The 16,471-nt window shown below is 38.0% G+C and overlaps 1 pseudogene; it reads right to left on the reverse strand.

Annotated features, from left to right (window-relative positions):
* Positions 1-599: 599 nt before the first annotated feature.
* LOC138858293 (importin-4-like) lies at positions 600-16,279 on the reverse strand (annotated as a pseudogene).
* Between the last annotated feature and the right edge of the window lie 192 nt (positions 16,280-16,471).

Raw genomic sequence — 16,471 nt, forward strand, 5'->3', positions numbered from 1 at the left:
GGAACATCTTTCGGTTCGAGCACCCGCCTTCTCTAAATTCACTTCGTTTCTTCAAGCAAGATGATATCGATAATGATAACTCGGATCGGGAGGATAATTATATGGACAACATTGCGGGATACAGTGTTAAAAATGCATATTTAGATGAAAAGATGGAGTACCGTTCATCCCTTACTTTGAGAAATATTATCGTAAAGTGTCAATAGACGTATTGAGCTCGTTTATTGTGACTAGGTATAAGGCCAAAATAGTAAATGTAGATGAATCTAGCTCGCTTTTTTTAGGATCGGTAAAAGAACAGTAGCTGTAGATGAACTTTATCACTTCGCTCATCCATGAATCAGACTCTTTGGCTTCGTGACGCACAAAACCATCAAGAAATTGAGCAATAACCTTACGTACAGACTTTTGTTTCTCCTGCATGAGGGCATTAAGCATACCCTGCTTAATAATTTGCTGTTGGTCAACCGGCACTTTGTTCCATTGACGCAATTTCGCTAAATGCTTCTTAAGTAGTGCAACAGAATATTGACGCACCTGTGGCTTCATTGTCGAGACGGCAATTTCGCAAATAGCTGGTACAGTCCCAGAATGCTTGTAAGCCTCCTGCAAATCAGCGGTGGCCTTTTTGATTACATCGTTAGCCGAAGAAAGTAAATTTGTAATAATTTGGATCATTTACTGCATTTTGAATTCCAAAAATTGCTTTCTGTTCCCAAAGACACTTATTCCAGTAGTTTTTCGCTCTTTTCGCTTAAATTACACGCTTACAAATTTCCCAATTATTTGCTTCTCTTGCTTTGCGCCAACTGCTTTATGTTGCTTCATTTTTTTAGACGCACATATAACCGAACTCACACGTGAATACAAAAAAATTTATCGCAATTTCTACTTTTGAATGATAGAATACAAATAGCTAATAAGCAAATTTACTTAAAGCTTTTTCTTGTATATTGCCCAAAAAATTATTCGAATTGTGATCCAAATATGTGACTGATTGCGCCTTGTTTCGTTGTTTTATCCGTTCCGGCTCGAAGGACCATATATAACCAAGTATATTGCCAGCACCCTCTACGATAGTCTCATCATATTCGCTCTATTCAGCGTCTTCGTCTTCATCTCCAGTAAACTCGTCAAATTGGACAAAGAGTACAACAGAAACTTCTTCGTCATGATGCATAATTTGACCCAATTTGGGTATCATAATTGTAATAGCATTGTAAACGCCTTGCAAATCTTGTAGTTTGTATAGAGCCACAATCGAAGATTTCAATGCGTCAATCGACGCTTTACGTATATCTTCCTATGGATGATCGATCATCTTGTAAACATTTTGATAAGATTTCTCCAAGTAAGGCATGAAAGCGACTCTGGTATGTACGGTAAATTTCTTCAATGCTAAAATGGCCTCCTCTTTTTCAACACTGTATCCCGCAATGAGGTTCAAATCATCATCCTCCACATCTGAGTTTTCACTCTTATGGCGCTTTTACCGACTGCGCTTATGTTAACCTGTTGCTCTCGCAACCTGTTGCTACAGAGTATAATAGTTTTGTTCACCTAACGGTTGTTGGTATCACCTAAAACTAATCGAGTTAGATATAGGGTTATATATATATAAATAATCAGGATAAAGAGACGAGTTGAAATCCGGGTGACTGTCCGTCCGTCCGTGCAAGCTCTAACTTGAGTTAAAATTGAGATATCTTTATGAAACTTGATAGACATGTTTCTTAGTACCGTAAGACGGTTGGTATTGCAGATGGGCGTAATCGGACCACTGTCACGCCCACAAATCGCCAATAATCAAAAACAAATAAATTGCAATAACTAAGCTCCGCAATAAGATACAATAGTGTTATTTGGTAAACAGGATCACAGCCCCTCCCTGCATCTGCAGTTAAATTTTTTTTTTAAGTGGGCGTGGTCCCGCCCCTAATAAGTTTAATGTACATGTCTCCTAAACCACTAAAGCTGTAATAGCCAAATTCACTAAAAGCATATGGTTTTAGAACCATAGGGTGAAATCGGGTGACAAGCCCGGCCACTCTTTATATAACGGTACTGTTAAAAAATACTAAAAGCGCGATAAGCCAAGCACCAAACACGCCAGAGACGTTAAATTTTATCTCTGGGATGGTATGAGATGACTTTATAGGAACCGTAAATGTTCGGTTACATCCGAACTTAGCCCTTCCTTACTTGTTTATTTTGGGGTTGTTGTGTGCTAATTGATTAATAAGGAATATTTAAAATTATTGAATATAAAGATTAGACTGAAGAAAGTGTAGAAGGAAAATTATATAAGTCACATTGATTCACTATTCACCCTAAATGGTTAACTGATGAAAATGCCATTAATTTTCGTAGGGAAGATTGGTTGAGCCCTCCTAATGAACCAATAATTTTGAGCCAATAATTATGAATTCAATAAAGTTGGTTTCTGTAAGATAAGAGATTTACATAAGAGGTAAAAGTTTTGGTCAATTTATTGAAGCTATTGTATTTGTTCAGGAGAGCGCTTCTATTACATTAGGAAATCAGTAATGGAAGGGTGCTGCACCACTTTTTAATAATAACGATGAGATAATTATTGCATTGGGTTGGCAACTATGAAATTGCGGATTTCACTCATAAATGGCTTCAGTTGAATTTTTAGGTTTGCTGGCGTAGTCCAAATGTAAAACACATTTCGTTATTTGATAGTTGGTAATTCAGCTATCAATCAGTAAAAAAAAGTTCGATCGGTTGCGTAGTTTTCAAACGCGGTTCAAAAGGAACATTTTCGTCATATTTTGCGTTTTTAATTTCGAAAAAGGGAAAAACACACCACAAGTTCCCAAAGAGTTATGTGTCTTTATAGCGAAGCAACCATAAAAGAACGGCAGTGTCAAAATTGGTTTGCTAAATTTCATTCTGGTGATTTTTCACACAAAGATGAAAAACGCTCTGGTCGTCCAGTTGAAGTTGATGACGACCTGATCAAAGCAATAATCGATTCGGATCGTCACAGTATAACACGCGAGGTTACAAAGAAGTTTCAGGTTTCGCGAACTGAAAGAAACGCATTTAACGCAACAGATTAACAGTTGTGATTTGTTAAAGAAACTTAATGAAAATTATCCATTTTTAAAACAAATGATAACTGGCGATGAAAAATGGGTTTTTTACAACAATACCAGCCAAGTCCACACACATCTTTGGTCACTCGGCAAAAATTATTGCAGCTTGGTTAGGATGTTTTGCCACATCCACCATATAGTCCTGACCTTGCACCATCGAATTACTTTTTCTTTCGATCTTAACAAGGCTCCTTGATTGGGAAAAATTTCAATAATGATGATGATGTCAAATCGTACCTGATTCAGTTATTTGCAAATAAAAACCAGAAGTTTTATGAACGTGGGATTATGATGCTGCCTTAAAGATGGAAAAGGTCATTGACAAAATGTTAAAGTCTTAGTTGCTAACCCAATATATACAAATGTAACCGCATAAGTTAAGGCAATCAATAATTTGTTAATATAATATATATATATATACATGTATATGTAAATACAAGTATTGTATAAGTACATATGTATATAAGTATATTCACCCCAATTTTTTAATTTTTTATGTATTGGTTTTTTGAAATTTTCCGTTAAAGTTAGGAAAAATATAAGTATATAATACTCAAATTTTTAGTTTTTATATTTTCCTTCAATGTTTCCATACGCGTGTTTTCAACCTTATAAAACGGATTTTCATAGTTTTAACGGTATACAGGTTCTACAAACATACATACATAATTAATAAAAAACTTAAAACGATACACTTACATTGTCTCGCCTCAAGGGGGTTTTCCCTTTTTTTGCTTAACGCCTGCTGTTCCGATGCCTGTAGTGCAGCTCTCTCTCTGTGTTTTTGCTGCTGTATATATTGTGTATTTTGTTGTGAATCTCGCTCCCGTGTTTGATTGTTAATGTCTATTTTATACTCTCGCAACCTGTTGCTACAGTGTATAATAGTTTTGTTCACCTAACGGTTGTTTGTATCACCTAAAACTAATCGAGTTAGATATAGGGTTATATATATATAAATGATCAGGATGAAGAGACGAGTTGAAATCCGGCTGACTACCTGTCCGTCTGTCCGTCCGTCCGTCCGTGAGACCGTTGGTATTGCAGATGGGCTCAATCGGACCACTGCCACGCCCACAAAACGCCATTATTCAAAAACAAATAAATTGCCATAACTAAGATCCACAACATGATACAAGACTCTTATTTGCTATACAGGATCACAATAGCGAGGGGCATCTGCAGTTAAAATTTTTTTTTAAAGTGACCGTGGTCCCGCCCCTAATAGGATTAATGTGTATATCTCCGAAACCGCTAATGCTATAATAACAAAATTCACTGAAAGCAAATGTTTTTAGTACCTCTACCTACAGTGTGAAAATGAGTGAATTCGGGTGACAACTCCGCCCACTCCCCATATAACGGTACTGTTGAAAAATACTAAAAGCGCGATAAGCCAAGCACTAAACTCGCCACAGACGTTAAATTTTATCTCTGGGATGGTATGAGATGACTTTATAGGAACCGCGTTCAAAATTAGTCAGTGAGCGTGGCACCACCCAATTTTAGGTGAAAACCCATATATTGGGATCTGCTTAACCGATTTTTATCAAATTCGGTGCATAACGTTCTTTTCATATTTCTATGTTATAGTGCGAAAATGAGCGAAATCGGACTACAACCATGTATATTTCCCATATAATACCATTTTCAATTCCATCTGATTCTTTCACTTTCCAATATGCATATCAAGCAACAATGATTATATCGGGGTAAAACTTTGCGTGAATAATACGTTTAAAGTATGCCACCTTGTGACCAAAAATTGTCTAAATCGAAGCAAAACTCTTCAAGCCCCTAAGTACTAAATATGTGGACCCCAGTGCCTATAATTGACCTTCTACCGAAAATATTCAGTCAATCCACAAAGAAATCTCAAACGAGTATACCATTTGACTTTGCGAGAGTATAAAATGTTCGGTTACATCCGAACTTAGCCCTTCCTTACTTGTTTTTGTATATTTTTGGGTTTCACGGCGAATTCAGATTTTTTGTTTTTGTGTTTCAGTATTTTTTGATTTTATGTTTTTTTTTTTTTTGCACATTTAATATGTTTTGCCGCTTTTCTACTTTTATGTTATATATGTATGTGTATGTGTTCGAACATATCTTCGGTCACTCAACTCACAAATTCACCTTTTGCCTATGTAGGCATGTATGTATATATATATAGGTACATATATTTTCTCTATGTACACATATAACATATATATATATTTATATATCTCTTTATATAACACTGCACTGTTTTATCCAATAACTGTCACTGCACCTTTTTGGTTTTTTGTTTTCACTGAATGTTCACTTCTTGGCACCGCACCTTTACCACTGCACCTGTTTTGTTTTTTCCAATAAATGCGCCTATGTTTTATTCACTGTTTGTTCATTTTTTGCCACATTATTTTTTATTCATGTTGTTATTTTTTGTTCACGTTATTTAATTATTATTATTATTTTTTTCTTTAATGTTTAATGACCCATAGTTCCGTTCACTAGGGCTCGAAGGATCATAAATAACCAAGTACGAAATTAATTTTGATTTCACTCACCGCTAGTAAAATCAGTTGATAAAAACGAAGTGATTTTGGGAAAGCGGGTGCTCGAACCGAAAGATGTTCTCTCGTAAGTGAATCGATGCTATAAAGAAGCGTACGGGATCCTTTTGTTGTCCCTTATATATCTATTGATGGCTTTATGGTAGTGTGATCGTGGCGATGTTGTATATGTTGCATGTTGGTGCATGGTGTAGTGATGTGAAATGTATGGTAAGTAGGTGTGGTGATGTGGATGTGAATTGATGTGGTGAATGAATAATAACCAAGTACAAAATTAATTTTGATTTAACTCACCGCAAGTAAAATCAGTTGATAAAAACGAAGTGAAGTTAGAGAAGGCGGGTGCTCGAATCAAAAGATCTTCCGTCGCTGGTCGTCTGGTTTCAAGATATTAGTTGCAAATAGCCTCCGAGCATCCTTCGGCTATAGCGGCAATGCTTAAGTAGGCAGCACGACGTGGCAGTGGGTCCTGACCCTGCAAGGCGGGCTAAAAAAAGTTGCAATAATTGCGGAATCAATTACTCTGGTGGCACGCTCAGTGCAAGCAGATCCATTGTTTGAGTAGCCGTTGTCATCGGATTCGAACTGTCTTGACCCAAAAAGTACTCTTCATCATCGTCTTCGTTTTCGGGTTCAGTTGCCATCAAATTGGAAACAACTCGAATAATGAGCTCGATCAACTTTTGTTTGATAATCAATTTTTTCTTAAAGCGCACCAACGAGCCAACGTAAGCCACGGCTTTAATGCGCACAGCGCTATCAAATAGGGCATTACTTGCTGCTTCCTAGCAGGACTTCAACAACATTTTGATGTGATTCAGCAATTTAGCATTCAAATCTGCCATACTCTCGAGAACATCAAAAGCATAAACTAATTGATCGACCTCAGGCTGCAAAGCAAATGCTTGAAGGGATTTACAATTAACGGTATGGACTTCTGCAACGTTTGTTCAGCTGTGTTGTGACCCAGTGTGAACGCCACCAAATAAGTCATACCAGTTACAATGTTGAAAACCCTAAATAACCAAGTATACAACTTGGGTATTTAAATTGTAATAGCATTGGAAACGCCTTGCAAATCTTGTTGTTTGTATAGAGCAACAATGAACGTGTTCAATGCGTCAATTGACACTTTACGTATGTCTTTCTGTGGATGACCGACCATCTTGTAAACATTTTGATAAGATTTCTCCAAGTAAGGAATGAAAGCGACTCCGGTATGCTCGCCAAATTCCTTCAATGCTAAAATGGCCTCCTCTTTTTTATCTAAATGAATTTTCAACACGGTATCCCGCAATGTTGTCCAACTCATCATCCTTCCCATCCGATTTTTCAATATTGATATCGTCTTCGTTTTCATCGGAATCCTCTGCTGCCGCTGATACTCCATCATCGGGTTTAAATTGTGGTACAACCTTCTCTGTAGAGAGTATAGAATCAAACATGCATTCAATCACCTTCGGGAAAACGGAGGACAGCTCCTCATTTACCACCCCAACCAATAGGGCAATCAAATTAAAAAGAGCACAACGTACATCGAGATCCTTAGCCTTCTCGAGTAAATTCAAAGCGAACGTCATGGTATCTGTGGCGAACGGCATGAAGCTTTGCTTACCGAACGTGCGAGCCAAGGCAGCATGAGTGTCGATAGCCTATGGACGCAGACTGATAATACCCTCTTTTTCTGTTGGAGCCAAATATGATCGCAGACGAACCGAATTGTTGGGATTCAGAGCCTCGAATAAAATTTTAATAAGCACCGACAAATATGGCTTCATTTCGTCTTCCAAATTATCACAAAACGTTTCTAGCGCATACAACATACGATCAATGTGTTTGGCTTCAGCGCCGCCCCTTCGAGATTCATTGCAGAGCTGATGCAAAAATTCGCAAAGTATAGGTAGGTTTTGTGATGCGAATTTGGTGATGTCTGATTGTAAATGTTGGGAGAATTGTCCCAGCGCAAAGAAGGCTGCATTACGAACAAGTATTAGGTCGGTGATGCCTACTTTAACAGTATTCAGCATAGCCATGCTTAAGTAGGCAGCACGACGTGGTAGTGGGTCCTGATCCATCAAGGCGGGCTCCAAAAGTTGCACGCTCAATGCAAGCAGATCCATTGTTTGAGTAGCCGTTGTCATCGGGTTCGAGTTGTCTTCAGCCAAAAATTATTCTTCATCATCGTCTTCGGGTTCAGTTGCCATCAAATTGAAAACCACTCGAATTATTGGCTCGATCAACTTGTGGTGGATAATCAATTTTTTCTTAAGTCGCACCAACCAGCCAGCATAAGCAGAACTCCAACGATAATTTGATGTGATTGTTCAGCAATTTAGCATTCAAATCTGCCATACTCTCGAGAACATCAAAAGTATGAACAAATTGATCGACCTCAGCCTGCAAATGCTTGAAGGGATTTAGCAATTAACGGTATGGACTTCTGCAACGTTTGTTTGGCTGTGTTGTGACCCAATGTGAACGGCACTAAATAAGTCATGCCAGTTACAATGTTGAAAACCATAAATAACCAAGTATACAACTTGGGTATTTAAATTGTAATAGCATTGGAAACGCCTTGCAAATCTTGTTGTTTGTATAGAGCAACAATGAACGTGTTCAATGCGTCAATTGACACTTTACGTATGTCCTTCTGTGGATGACCGACCATCTTGTAAACATTTTGATAAGATTTCTCCAAGTAAGGAATGAAAGCGACTCCGGTATGCTCGCCAAATTCCTTCAATGCTAAAATGGCCTCCTCTTTTTTATCTAAATGAATTTTCAACACGGTATCCCGCAATGTTGTCCAACTCATCATCCTTCCCATCCGATTTTGCAATATTGATATCGTCTTCGTTTTCATCGGAATCCTCTGCTGCCGCTGATACTCCATCATCGGGTTTAAATTGTGGTACAACCTTCTCTGTAGAGAGTATAGAATCAAACATGCATTCAATCACCTTCGGGAAAACGGAGGACAGCTCCTCATTTACCACCCCAACCAATAGGGCAATCAAATTAAAAAGAGCACAACGTACATCGAGATCCTTAGCCTTCTCGAGTAAATTCAAAGCGAACGTCATGGTATCTGTGGCGAACGATATGAAGCTTTGCTTGCCGATCGTGCGAGCCAAGGCAGCATGAGTGTCGATAGCCTATGGACTGATCCATCAAGGCGGGCTCCAAAAGTTACACGCTCAATGCAAGCAGATCCATTGTTTGAGTAGCCGTTGTCATCGGGTTCGAGATGTCTTCACCCAAAAATTATTCTTAACCATCGTCTTCGCCTTCGGATTCAGTTGCCATCAAATTGAAAACCACTCGAATTATTGGCTCGATCAACTTGTGTTGGATAATCAATTTTTTCTTAAGTCGCACCAACCAGCCAGCATAAGCAGAACTCCAACAACAATTTGATGTGATTGTTCAGCAATTTAGCATTCAAATCTGCCATACTCTCGAGAACATCAAAAGTATGAACAAATTGATCGACCTCAGCCTGCACAGCAAATGCTTGAAGGGATTTAACAATTAACGGTATGGACTTCTGCAACGTTTGTTTGGCTGTGTTGTGACCCAATGTGAACGGCACCAAAGAAGTCATACTGGCTAGTATGTTGAAAATAACAGGTGTAGTTGCTTCGGTGGCCACCAGTGCAGCAGTGAACATTTCGCAAATCGATTTCATATGCTGCAAAAATTGATCCGGGGTCGCAGCAGCCAAAATAGCAAATGTAGAACCTAGCTCGCTTTGCTTAAGATCGGCCGAAGAGCAATAGCTGTAGATGAGCGTTAGCACTTCGCTCATCCATGAGTCATACTTTTTATCTTCATGACGCACCAAAACACCGAAAAATTGCGCATTAAGCATACCCTGCTTAATAATTTGCTGTTGCTCAGCCGGTACTTTGTTCCATAGACGCAATTTTGGTCAGCGCTTCTTAAGTAGTACAGCAGAATATTGACGCACCTGTTGCTCCGGTGCCGAGACGGCAATTTCACAAAGAGCTGGTACTGTCTGAGGATCGTTATCCGAAGTAAGCAAATTTGGATTATTTGCTGCATTTTGGATTGATAAAATTGATTTCTGTTTTCAAAGACTTTTATTCCATTTTTTTCGCTCTTTTCGCTAAAATTACACGCTTAAAAAGTTGCCAATTATTTGCTTATCTTGCTTTGTGCCAATTGCTTTATGTTCTTTCGTCTTCTACACGCAAATATAACTGAAATCACACGTGAGTACAAAGGAATGTAACACAATTTCTGCTTTTTGCATATAATTATTTGAAAAAAGTTATGTGAATTGCACCAGTATTCTCCGTACTACTTCACTAGGCAGATGATTTTCAAAAAATGATTTTCAAAAATTAGCTAATAAGAAAATTTACTGACAGCTTTTTCTTGTTTACTTGTATCAGAGAACGTTTATCAGAGAATGTAGATTATTACAGTAGTTGAGCAGAAGGAGAAATTTTAACAGTGGCACGTGAACAGAGCTGAGCACTGAATGTAAATTATGCTCAGAAGTTTGCATTGATATTACAGCCGCATGTTAGCTTATATTTTTTTACATTTATATGCAATCATATTCATAGATATGAAATTCCTTTTCTGAATATCTATGATATCATGAAAAATTTATTACATTTTAATTAAAATATATTACTTCAAAAGAATATTTGCTGTTGCTTTTTAAATATTGCTTATGTTTGATAATATGAAATACTTTCATATAAGTACATATATATGTATATGTATCTGCTATGCTTTACTATATATGTACATACATACATAAGTATATAACATACTAACATAATATCTTAAAAATCTTAATATATTTAAATAGTAATATAAGCAAATCACACCTTTCATGATTTAAAGCATATGTATGTACTTATGTAAGTACAATTCAAATTCAAATCCAGTTATTATCATTTATCTGTAACAACATTTGCGCGCACTGCTCTATATGTACATACATACATATGTGCTTATGACATTGCCACACAAATAATGGATACAAAAACCTACATATTTTTCAATTTTAAAACATTTTTCAATTTTAAAATATTTTTCTACGACAAAATCTGCGTCAATATGTATGCATGCTCATATATTATATAACCATACATATTTACGATGATTTGTAGGCAAAGCTGTTAGAGCGACAAGGGAAACGGTGACAATCGGCGGCCCTTCGTTATTTTTATTCAGCATAAGTCGGATTTTTACCAACAACACAATGTTGTGACGCTTTGTTGTCGCGTCAGTCCTTCGACATAGTGACTTTTTGACAAGAAAACAAAAAACGTGAGCTTCGGCCATTGGTTGTCCGTGGCAACGGAGATTTCGCATCAAACAATGAGTTACATATATATGTGCATGTAGACAAATTAATAATTATAATGGGTACTTTCATATTTGTTTACATGCACACAAATTTCGCAAAAGAGCGAAAAAAAGTGGAATAAGAGTCTTTGAAAGAGAAATCAATTTTTAGAATCCAAAATGCAGCAAATGATCCAAATTATTACAAATTTGCTTATTTCGGATAACGATCCTGAGACTGTACCAGCTCTTTGTGAAATTGCCGTCTCGGCACCGGAGCAACAGGTGCGCCAATATTCTGCTGTACTACTTAAGAAGCACTGACCAAAATTGTGTCAATGGAACAAAGTACCGGTTGAGTAACAGCAAATTGTTAAGCAGGGTATACTTAATGCTCAATTTTTCGGTGTTTTGGTGCGTCACGAAGCCAAAAAGTCTGACTCACGGATGAGCGAAGTGCTAAAGCTCATCTACAGCTATTGCTCTTCGGCCGATCTTAAGCAAAGCGAGCTAGGTTCTACATTTGCTATTTTGGCTGCTGCGACCCCGGATCAATTTTTGCAGCATATGAAATCGATTTGCGAAATTTTTACTGCTGCACTGGTGGCCACCGAAGCACCTACACCTGTTATTTTCAACATACTAGCTAGTATGACTTCTTTGGTGCCATTCACATTGGGTCACAACACAGCCAAACAAACGTTGCAGAAGTCCATACCGTTAATTGTTAAATCCCTTCAAGCATTTGCTGTGCAGGCTGAGGTCGATCAATTTGTTCATACTTTTGATGTTCTCGAGAGTATGGCAGATTTGAATGCTAAATTGCTGAACAATCACATCAAATTATTGTTGGAGTTCTGCTTATGCTGGCTGGTTGGTGCGACTTAAGAAAAAATTGATTATCCACCACAAGTTGATCGAGCCAATAATTCGAGTGGTTTTCAATTTGATGACAACTGAACCCGAACTACTCAAACAATGGATCTGCTTGCATTGAGCGTGCAACTTTTGGAGCCCGCCTTGATGGAGCAGGACCCACTACCACGTCGTGCTGCCTACTTAAGCATGGCTATGCTGAATACTGTTAAAGTAGGCATCACCGACCTAATACTTGTTCGTAATGCAGCCTTCTTTGCGCTGGGACAATTCTCCCAACATTTACAATCAGACATCACCAAATTCGCATCACAAAACCTACCTATACTTTGCGAATTTTTGCATCAGCTCTGCAATGAATCTCGAAGGGGCGGCGCTGAAGCCAAACACATTGATCGTATGTTGTATGCGTTAGAAACGTTTTGTGATAATTTGGAAGACGAAATGAAGCCATATTTGTCGGTGCTTATTAAAATTTTATTCGAGGCTCTGAATCCCAACAATTCGGTTCGTCTGCGATCATATTTGGCTCCAACAGAAAAAGAGGGTATTATCAGTCTGCGTCCATAGGCTATCGACACTCATGCTGCCTTGGCTCGCACGTTCGGCAAGCAAAGCTTCATGCCGTTCGCCACAGATACCATGACGTTCGCTTTGAATTTACTCGAGAAGGCTAAGGATATCGATGTACGTTGTGCTCTTTTTAATTTGATTGCCTTATTGGTTGAGGTGGTAAATGAGGAGCTGGCCTCCGTTTTCCCGAAGGTGATTGAATGCATATTTATTCTATACTCTCTACAGAGAAGGTTGTACCAGCATTTAAAGACGATGATGGAGTATCAGCGGCAGCAGAGGAGGCCGATGAAAACGAAGACGATATCAATATTGATACCGTGTTGAAAATTCATTTAGATGAAAAAGATGAGGCCATTTTAGCATTGAAGGAGTTTGCCAAGCATACCGGAGTCGCTTTCATTCCTTACTTGGAGAAATCTTATCAAAATGTTTACAAGATGGTCGGTCATCCACAGAAAGACATACGTAAAGTGTCAATTGACGCATTGAACTCGTTCATTGTTGCTCTATACAAACAACAAGATTTGCAAGGCGTTTCCAATGCTATTACAATTTAAATACCCAAGTTGGGTCAAATTGTGAATGATGACGAAGAAGTTTCTTTTGTGTTGTCTGCACTTGTAGGTTTGGGTGATCTTTTAAAAGAGTTGAAGCAAATCTCTCTTCCAAAGGTTGAGCTTGAGCGAATACGATGAGGCTATCGTAGAGGGTGCTGGCAATATACTTGGTTATTTATGGTTTTCAACATTGTAACTGCTATGACTTATTTGGTGCCGTTCACATTGGGTCACAACACAGCCGAACAAACGCTGCAGAAGTCCATACCGTTAATTGTTAAATTTGAGGTCGATCAATTTGTTCATGCTTTTAAAATTTTCAAGAGTATGGCAGATTTGAATGCTTAATTGCTGAACAATCACATCAAAATGTTGTTGAAGTTCTGCTTGGAAACAGCAAGTAATGCCCTATCTTGAAACCAGGTAGTAGTTTTTATATATTATTTGTTTAAGTTAATTTTTAAAATTATTTCCTTACTTGGAGAAATCTTATCAAAATGTTTACAAGATGGTCGGTCATCCACAGAAAGACATACGTAAAGTGTCAATTGACGCATTGAACTCGTTCATTGTTGCTCTATACAAACAACAAGATTTGCAAGGCGTTTCCAATGCTATTACAATTTAAATACCCAAGTTGGGTCAAATTGTGAATGATGACGAAGAAGTTTCTTTTGTGTTGTCTGCACTTGTAGGTTTGGGTGATCTTTTAAAAGAGTTGAAGCAAATCTCTCTTCCAAAGGTTGAGCTTGAGCGAATACGATGAGGCTATCGTAGAGGGTGCTGGCAATATACTTGGTTATTTATGGTTTTCAACATTGTAACTGCTATGACTTATTTGGTGCCGTTCACATTGGGTCACAACACAGCCGAACAAACGCTGCAGAAGTCCATACCGTTAATTGTTAAATTTGAGGTCGATCAATTTGTTCATGCTTTTAAAATTTTCAAGAGTATGGCAGATTTGAATGCTTAATTGCTGAACAATCACATCAAAATGTTGTTGAAGTTCTGCTTGGAAACAGCAAGTAATGCCCTATCTTGAAACCAGGTAGTAGTTTTTATATATTATTTGTTTAAGTTAATTTTTAAAATTATTTTCAAATTTTTAGTTCGATATTCTTTAAAAGCGTGTGTCTTTAGTTTTTTTAAACTATATTTATTGTTTTTTTGGGACATTTAATAAGTTTATCCGCTTTTCCACTTTTATGTTATGTATGTATGTTTATGTGTTCGAACATATGTTCGGTCACTCAACTCTCAAATTCGCTTTTGGCATATGTATGTATGTATGTATATACTTATATATACGTACATATATTTTCTTTATGTACGCAAATAACATATATATATATTTGGATATTTCTTTATATTACACTGCACTTTTATTTCCAATAACTGTCACTGTACCTTTTTGGTTTTTGTTTGTTCACTTTTTGTCACTCCACGGGTTTTTTTATTTGTTTTCCAATAAATGAGCCGGTTATTTTTCACTATTTGTTCATTTTTTGGCACATTATTTTTTGTTCACGTTATTTAATTATTATTTTCTTTTATGTTTAATGGCCCATAGCTCCGTTCACTAGGGCTCGAAGGACCATAAATAATCAAGTACGAAATTAATTTTAATTTTACTCACCGCTAGCAAAATGAGTCGATAAAAACAAAGTGATTTAGGGAAAGCGGGTGCTCGAACCGAAAGATGTTCTCTCGTAAGCGAATCGATGCTAAAAAGAAGCGTATGGGATGCTTTTGTAGTCCCTTATATATCTATTGATTGATGGCTTTATGGTAGTGTGATCGTGGCGATGTTGTATATGTGTGCGTGTTGGTGCATAGTGTAGTAATGTGGAATGTAAGGGAGGTAGGTGCGGTGATGTGGATGTGAATTGATGGGGTGAATGTGGTGTGACAGTGTCTTATGGTGATGGGGAATGAGTGGTCATTTAGCCATACCACCATAATAACCAAGTACGAAATTAATTTCGATTTCACTCACCGCTAGTAAAATCAATTGATAAAAACGAAATGAATTTAAGGAAGGCGGGTGCTCAAACCGAGAGATGTTCCATCGCATGCTTTCGAGATATTTGTTGCAAATAGCCTCCGAGCATCCTTAGACTATAACGGCCATGCTTAAGTAGGCAGCACGGCGTGGCAGTGGGTCCAAGGCGGGCTCCAAAAGTTGCAATAATGGCGGAGTCAATTTCTCTGGTGGCACGCTCAGTGCAAGGTCCATTGTTTGAGTAGCCGTTGTCATCGGATTCGAGTTGTCTTCACCCGAAAAGTATTCTTCATCATCGTCTTCGTTTTCGGGTTCAGTTGCCATCAAATTGAAAACAATTCAAATTATGGGCTCGATCAACTTTCGTTTGAAAATCAGTTTTTTCTTAAGGCGAACGAACCAGCCAACGTAAGCCGCAACTTTTATGCGCATAGCGCTATCAAATAGGGCATTACCTGCTGCCTCCAAGCAGAACTCCAACAACTTTTTTATGTGATTGTTCAGCAATTTAGCATTTAAATCTGCCATACTCTCGAGAATATCAAAAACATAAACGAATTGGTCGACCTCAGGCTGCACAGCAAATGCTTGAAGGGATTTAACAATTAACGGTATGGACTTCTGCAACTTTTGTTCGGCTGTTCTGTGGCCCAATGTGAACGGCACCAAAGAAGTCATATCAATTTGAATGTTGAAAATAACAGGTGTAGCCATGTTGCCAGTTGATTCGGTAGTCACCAATGCAGCAGTGAACATTCCATTCCAATATGAAACCGATTCCATGTGCTGCAAAAATTGATCAGAGGCCGCATCAGCCAAAATAGGAAATGAAGACGAACCTAGCTCGCCTTGCTTAGGATCGGTAGAAGAGCAGTAGCTGTAGGTGAACTTTAGCACTTCGGTCATCCATGAGTCAAACTCTTTGGCTTCGCGACGCACCAAAACACCAACAAATTGAGCAATTGCTTTACGCTCAGACTTTTGCTGCTCCTGCATGAGGGCATAAAGCATACCCTGCTTAATAATTTGCTGTTGCTCAACCGGCACTTTGTTCCATTGACGCAATTTCGCAAAATGCTTCTTAAGTAGTGCAACAGAATATTGACGCACCTGTGGCTTCATTGTCGAGACGGCAATTTCGCAAAGAGCTGGTACAGTCTCAGAACGCTTGTAGGCCTCCTGTAAATCAGCGGTGGCCTTTTTGATTACACCGTTAGCTGAAGAAAGAAAATTTTTAATAATTTGGATTATTTGCTGCATTTTGGATTCCAAAAATTTCTTTTTGTTCCCGAAGACTCTTATTCCGAGTTGCCAATTATTTGCTTATTTGGCTTTGCACCAACTGCTTTATGTTCCTTCGTTTTTTTAGACGCACTTATAACCGAACTCACACGTGAATACAAAGAAATGTATCGCAATTTCTACTTTTTGCATATAATTATTTGCAAAACG

Source organism: Bactrocera oleae, chromosome Y, assembly GCF_042242935.1.
Source record: "Bactrocera oleae isolate idBacOlea1 chromosome Y, idBacOlea1, whole genome shotgun sequence".
Lineage (NCBI taxonomy): Eukaryota > Metazoa > Arthropoda > Insecta > Diptera > Tephritidae > Bactrocera > Bactrocera oleae.